Source organism: Macrobrachium nipponense, chromosome 10 (genome assembly GCF_015104395.2).
Source record: "Macrobrachium nipponense isolate FS-2020 chromosome 10, ASM1510439v2, whole genome shotgun sequence".
NCBI classification, from domain to species: Eukaryota; Metazoa; Arthropoda; class Malacostraca; order Decapoda; family Palaemonidae; genus Macrobrachium; species Macrobrachium nipponense.
The window spans coordinates 23,807,921-23,814,817 of NC_087204.1; positions in this window are offsets into that span (position 1 = coordinate 23,807,921).

Genomic DNA, 6,897 nt, shown 5'->3' on the forward strand with positions numbered 1-6,897 from the left:
AAGCTAGCCAAGTGCTTGTTCTTGAAAAAGCAGATCACATATCTAGGCCACATCATATCTAAGGAAGGGGTTAGAGTAAATGACGATAAAGTCAAAGCAATAGCGAATTTTCGCACCCCAGATCAAAGAAAGAGATTAAGTCATTCCTGGGTATTGCCGGTTTCTTAAGGAGGTTTGTGAAAGGGTTTTCTAATATAGCAGCTCCCCTAACTGATGTATTGCGGGAAGACGTTCAATTTCAATGGAAGGAACCCCAGGCGGAGAGTTTTCAAAAGCTCAAGGAAACGCTAATGAATCCCCCTGTTTTGAAGTTTCCAGACTTTAGCGAACCTTTTACATTAGTGACTGATGCAAGCCAGGAAGGTATAGGTGCTTGCCTTATGCAAAAGTTCGATGGGAAATTTCATCCTATAGCTTTTTATAGCAGGAAGATCAGGACAAAGGGCAGCAACGAGAAGTCCATGGCCACCTTAGATTAAGAAGCCTTTGCAATAGTGTCGAGCTTAGTTCATTTTAAAATGTTACTGATGGGGAATAAAGTAGAAGTTCTTACAAACCACAAGCCATTACTAGATCTTTTTAATAAACCTGATTTGTTGCCTAAAAGAGCTCGATGGTTTTTAACTATCAGAGATTTTGATGCAAAGCTCAAATATATAGAGGGCAAATTTAACGTGGTTGCAGGAGTTTTCACGACACGGAAGGTTTCCAAGTCGCGCAAGTCACTAGCGAGGCCATACAATGGGATATACCTCTCATAGAGCAAAGGCAAGGTGAAGACGAGATTTTAACAGATGCAAAAGCGTTTCTAAGAGGGGAATTAGTCAGGAAACGTTATAAGTTGCCTTTTTCGGGTTTGGAGTTAGAAGGTAATCTATTGGTTAGGAAAGTTAAATATAAGTTGAGAACCAGTGAAAGTAAAGGAGATACGACACAGATCGTAATTCCGAAGGTCCTAATTCCAGTGGTTTTGGATATAGTTCATTGCAGGTTCGGTAGTCCACACTTGGGAATAGAAAAAACGTATGATGAGGTTCGTGCTAAATACATTTGGAAAAACATGGGGAAAGATGTGGAAAATTTTGTAAGGAATTGTACGGTGTGCAACGCATGTAAGCCTGTAAGGACAACTTCATGCAAATTAGGATCGTATCCTATACTGAGTAGACCTTTTCAGAGAATACATATGGATATCCTGGGGAATTTTTGTGTGTCTAGATATGCGAACAAGTACTTGTTAGTGATAATAGATGAACTTACAAGGATAGTAGAAATTTTCCCACTTAAGCATAAAACAGCCAAAGAAGTAGCCATAGCGTTTTTCAATGGTATTATTTGCAGATATGGCTCACCCGAAGTTCTATTAATTGACAATGGGAGGGAATTTGTGAACAAAACCTTGGAATGTTTAGCTGAAGTCATGGGGATACAGAAAGTAACAATTATTCCATACAGACCCGAGGCTAATGGGTTGTGCGAACGAGCAAACAGGAAAGTGCTTAAGGCTCTCAGGAAAACTGTAGGTGGTAATGATAAGAATTGGGACAGGTATGTTAATGTTGTTAGACATAGTATTAACACTATGGTTAGTGATTCCATTAAAATGTCCCCCATTTGAAGCTGTTTGGTTATCCAGCACGAGGCACATTTGATTTGTTAACTATGCCTCATCATGGGGAGGATACGATCGAGGCGTTGGTATCCACAGCAAGAGAGAGACATGCTTGTCTCAGCCGTAATCTCGAATCCACAACCAGAGATATGGTACAGAAGAGTAATAGTAAAACATCTGATCCCAAGATCAATGTCGGAGACAAGGTATTTCTAAAACTTAACGTGAGAAATGAACCAAATTACAAATTAGGCCCGAAGTTTGAAGGTCCTTTTAGAGTCATTGAAGAGAAAATTGGAAACAGATTTGTAGTCTTAGAGGAAAAAACAAGTCGGTCGAGGTTAACACATATCTTGAAATTGAAAAGAATTGGTTGTGGTGATTAATATATTGTCACGCAATTGCATTTTTTTCTTGTCTGTTTTTTGCAATTTGGTGGCGGAATGCTTTCACGTTTTTTTTTTTTCTTTTATTTCCTTCTACTTTTTTTTTCTTATTATGCGCAAATCTGTGGCATTTTGGCGTAAGATTTCGGGGTTAATATTTTACGTGGGAAGGTGTTGTAATACGGCAAATGTTTGTTTTAGCTGAGAAACGTGATGATAAACATGTGATTATTCCTATGTGTATGATATTTGGGGCTGAATTTTTGGGGTTTCACGAGTCGAATAGATGACATTGGGGTTTATATAATTCGGGTAATGTCGTGGGGATTTATGATTTAAGGACAAGTTTCTTCGGGAGGGATGATTTTTTTGTTTTGTGTGGGGTTATTAATTAAATGGAGGAAATATTTTTATCACTGGAGTGGTGTTATTATTAAGATGGTGATTTATATATAAGGAGATGGCATTAATCCTTGGGGGTGACTTTCTTTTTTTGGCGGTATATAATTATGGAATTTGGAGTTTATCCTAGTTTTTTTATCCCGAATAGGTGATAATTTTTTATATAATTGGGCAGTATCGTTTGGGAAAGTTATGTCTTTGAGACAATCTTTGAGCAGCTTGGTCATGCCCTGGAGATAGTGTGGTGAAATGTGCTGATGTGGTGTTGCAGTATAGAAAATTTTTTTGAGAATCATGAGTTTCTGGCGTTGCGAGTCTGACTATGCTGCAGTTCGAAGCACCTGAGGTGTTCACAGGTGGATTTTTTGCTAATGATACTGTAATGAATCCGGTTGCGGATTTTTCCCTTTGGAATTGTTTACTCGGGGATTTGCACTATTCTCGTAGATGTTGATTATGGCATTCCACAGGAATATATCATGTAAGGGGATTCTTTTCCAGTCGTTTCTGGTTGATGGAATTGCTGCGGTAGCAAATTCCGTGACGGTACACATTCTGTTTTGGGAAAGATATTGAATTATATATGTTTCTTTTTCTCTTATGTGCGCTGTGAAATGGGGGAAAGTTCACTTATTATTGTTGTTATTATCTTATTTTTTTTCCTTTTTTCTTTTTTTTTTCTTTTCTTACAAGAGATGTTGTAATGGGGGTTAAGCTCTAAATAGCATTTCTATTTTAAATAGGAGATATAATTTATCAGGGTATGTGAGTTAGATAGAAGGGGTGTTCGGCATTATATTTTAAGGAGGTTAGTTAATAAACCATAAAGGGGTTTTTGCTGTTAGACATTACGGGTTCTCTTTTGAAAGCGTGTTTGTCAGATATGGGATTATTTGTGAGGATTCAGTGGGTAAAGACTATATTTTGTTTAGTGAGGAATTTTTAATATTTGACTAGTAGATTGAGTATATTAATAAATGACGGATTTGTGGGGTAAAGCAAGACTTTAGTTATTTTATGACCATGTAGACCTTTTAAGTACGGACACACAATGACTTAAGAGAATTCCCAACTCTACGTGATGATGGCGATGGAAACGACTTCGTTCTACAGTACCAGAGGTCGAGTCAAGTCTACAAACGAATGGCGTTTCTGTGGACTGCCTTTGCAAAGGATGAGATGTCTTCGATATACCATCTCAGGATATGTTCTGGGATAAATCAGGAGTCTACAGCCTTCGATGAGGCGGGTGCGAGTAGCACTTGCATAAAGTCACGGGATATTTCCTTGGCAATGGGGTTGGTGACCACGTTTCCTTCAGTAGAAAACGTTGAATCTACAGTTTTGCGACGAGAGGGTGTTAGATACACTCACGAGGGTCGCAGACGCTGAATAATGGCACGTGCTGAGTTGTTCCGAGTTGGTTTACGCACTCGACCTGCATCTACAACTATTCGTCGAGTTCTGCTTATCTTAATGGCGAGGATGAGCCTTTCATTAGTTACCGTTACATAATACCAATATTAATGATCATGTTAGGTACTATGTTGATCACAATTTGTGCGCTAGGAGTTCTTAAACTTTTGTGCATTCGACGAAGCACAAGGGCTCCAGCAACGGAGGTAGCCCTAAGTCATGTGGTAAATTGATACACTGTGCATTAGTTGCTGATGTGGTGTGCGACAGGAGTGCACAGAGGACATAGGTGGCCGAGCCATCTTACAAGTGTGTAATGTTAGTGAATCACATATCATGTCCTGCTTGGAGACAGGCTGAACTGTAAGGGCAGCTTACTTGAGTGAAGGAATTTGGGTACATAGGCTTTTTAACCGAGAGACCGCTCGTCTTGTCGTCAAGCATGTACATTCGTTTGTACGGATATTACAGGTCTAATAGACCAGGGCACTTGCGAAAGTCACATTCCTTTTGGTGAGAACAAAGAGGTCAGTTGGTACACGCCGGGTGTCGGGAGAGAAAACCCCCATCGTAAAGATGGGTTCTATTTCATGGTACTAGAGACGTGAATCTCTAACCTGACTAATATAATGAACTTATTGACATTTTGGGTCTGGGAGTGAATTCTTAGTCAGGAGGGTAGAATGTTAACTTACTAGTTTTCTTTATGGGCAGATTTGGGTTTTTGTCATTATGACTTGCTAATCATTTTGTTCTATTCTATATTCAACTGCTTTGGGTAATAAATAGTATATTTTTATACTCACGAGATCTTAATAGCCTAACGACATGGTTGCAGACAGAGGGCACCATTGACAACAGGTAAGGGTTTCCAATTTGTGTAGTTTTAATAAAAAGGGGGTTAAGATATATATATATATATATATATATATTATATATATATATATATATATAAATATATATATATATATATATATAATGTGTGTGTGTGTGTATATACATATATATAATTTGCAGTCGTTAAATGAGATAATGCTGCGACATAATTCTGAGTGAAAATAGCCCCTACTATTAGAATTACCTTTTTACATATGTGGTACTGTAGTAGTAATTTTCAGAATGGTTTTTCTATTTAAAAATTTTACAATTTAGATAACAGAGAATTGAACATTTTTGTTATTCAAAACAAACATTTTATCTCGTGTACAAATAACCTGATATTTGCCTTCCATTAAATTTTGTCCTGTTACCCGACAAATCAAAGCTACTCCACCCAGCGTACTACTTGGTCAAAGGAGGATCTCGGGATCTATGAAAAAGCGATGCCAAAATGTAATACTTTCCTCATTGTGTAAATAAGGCTATTGAAGAATTCCTTTTCGATTTTCCCAAACAGGCTTTATTTAAGAAACACATCTCGTTATAATTGATGGCAGTTTTATGTTTTTATAAATAGAATATGAAAATTGATTAAGACAATGTGGCAGAGCTTTCCTCACATGTGACACATATCTGAGTTTACCCTAAGGTCATGGTGAGGTGGAGACAATTATAATTTTGGGTCAGTAGCCTTGGATTAATCCGTTCCATTAAAGGACGTCTGTGTCAACACAAGGAACAACGGATATCTCCCCAAAAGGATGCATCAGCCCTCAAACAAATGATACGTTATATAATGTCTGTAAATATTTCTACAAGGAAATAACCCAACTGTAGCTCACTATATGCAAGTGCCAGAAGACATACAGCAGAAGCAACAGGTTTGAGTGAGACAAGAATTTACAGAATTGTCAAGGAATCAAAAGAAAGAAATGGGATACACAGAAGTCAGATTTAAAAAAAAATAAATAAAAAAGATAAAGACCAAAATCTGTTACTACTTTTGACAAAAGAGCTTTTACACAAAACTATCTTGAATTTACGAAAGGAGGGAAGTTCCAACGGTGGGAAAAAAATTACATTATAAATGACAGAGAATACAAATTTAAGTGGATGTAAGGAGTTATTAAAAAGAAATTATGCACAAAATAGGATTCAAATCTGTAATAGTAAATGGAAGGAAGTCCTTGGGATAGAAGTGATGTGATAAGAGCACGAACTCAATTCTTACAGGTGCAAGACGTGATGAACACAGAACCCTGTTCAATTGCCTACCGTGATGATACATGGGTAAAGCAGAATTACGCTCTAAATAATGCTGGGTAGAAACAGTTTGCAAAGGCAACAGGATTAATACACAGACTGGTACCTAAAGGTGGTAGACTTTTTATCTTGCGCTCTAGAAATTGCAACAATAAAATTTTCTACAAATATCATTTCTGCAAATGAGATAATACCGACAAATATTATGTGGCTATGAAGAACAGTGGATTACGTATAATACCCTGTACAATAAAAATTATATTATACCCTGGTATAAAATGGTCAGTGGATTATAAATTGATAAGTCATTTAATTCCTAGTTAGATCAATGTAACTTCAAATAACAATATAGCATAGCAAAACTATAGCTTAAAATAATGAAAATTAATAAATACTATACTTACATTTTTTAAATAAAAGAAATCTGCAAGAGAGAGAGAGAGAGAGATTATTCTTCAAATTACGTTTGTGCAATCGTTAAACAACCTTGACTATACGTAAAATGTAAGAAAAATCCATATAAGAAACTTAACTGATTAAAGAAGACAAAGGAGCCATATAATTATTGAAAGTGATGTGAAAAAAAACGCAGTCCAAGATTATGAATATTGACATTTAAATGAGGGAGAGAGTTGCCTAGTGATAGCTAATATTTAAATTTCATTTAACTTATGATCACGTATCTTCATTTATGATTATAACGTTTTTAAAAGAAATTAACTCTAAACTCGGTTGTTTACTAGAGAAACAAAACCAGGAAATAGTACCAAAGAGGATTATAACAAGTCAAAGTCTACAGAAGGAAAGGATATCTACAATCCACAAGTTCCCTTAATTCGAGAAACGGAGATATTTCAATCCGTAAGACATTTTTACTTGTTAAAATTCTCACCAGAACTGCTCAGTTCGTTTCATACATGTGTCTATGTCGAATCGGTA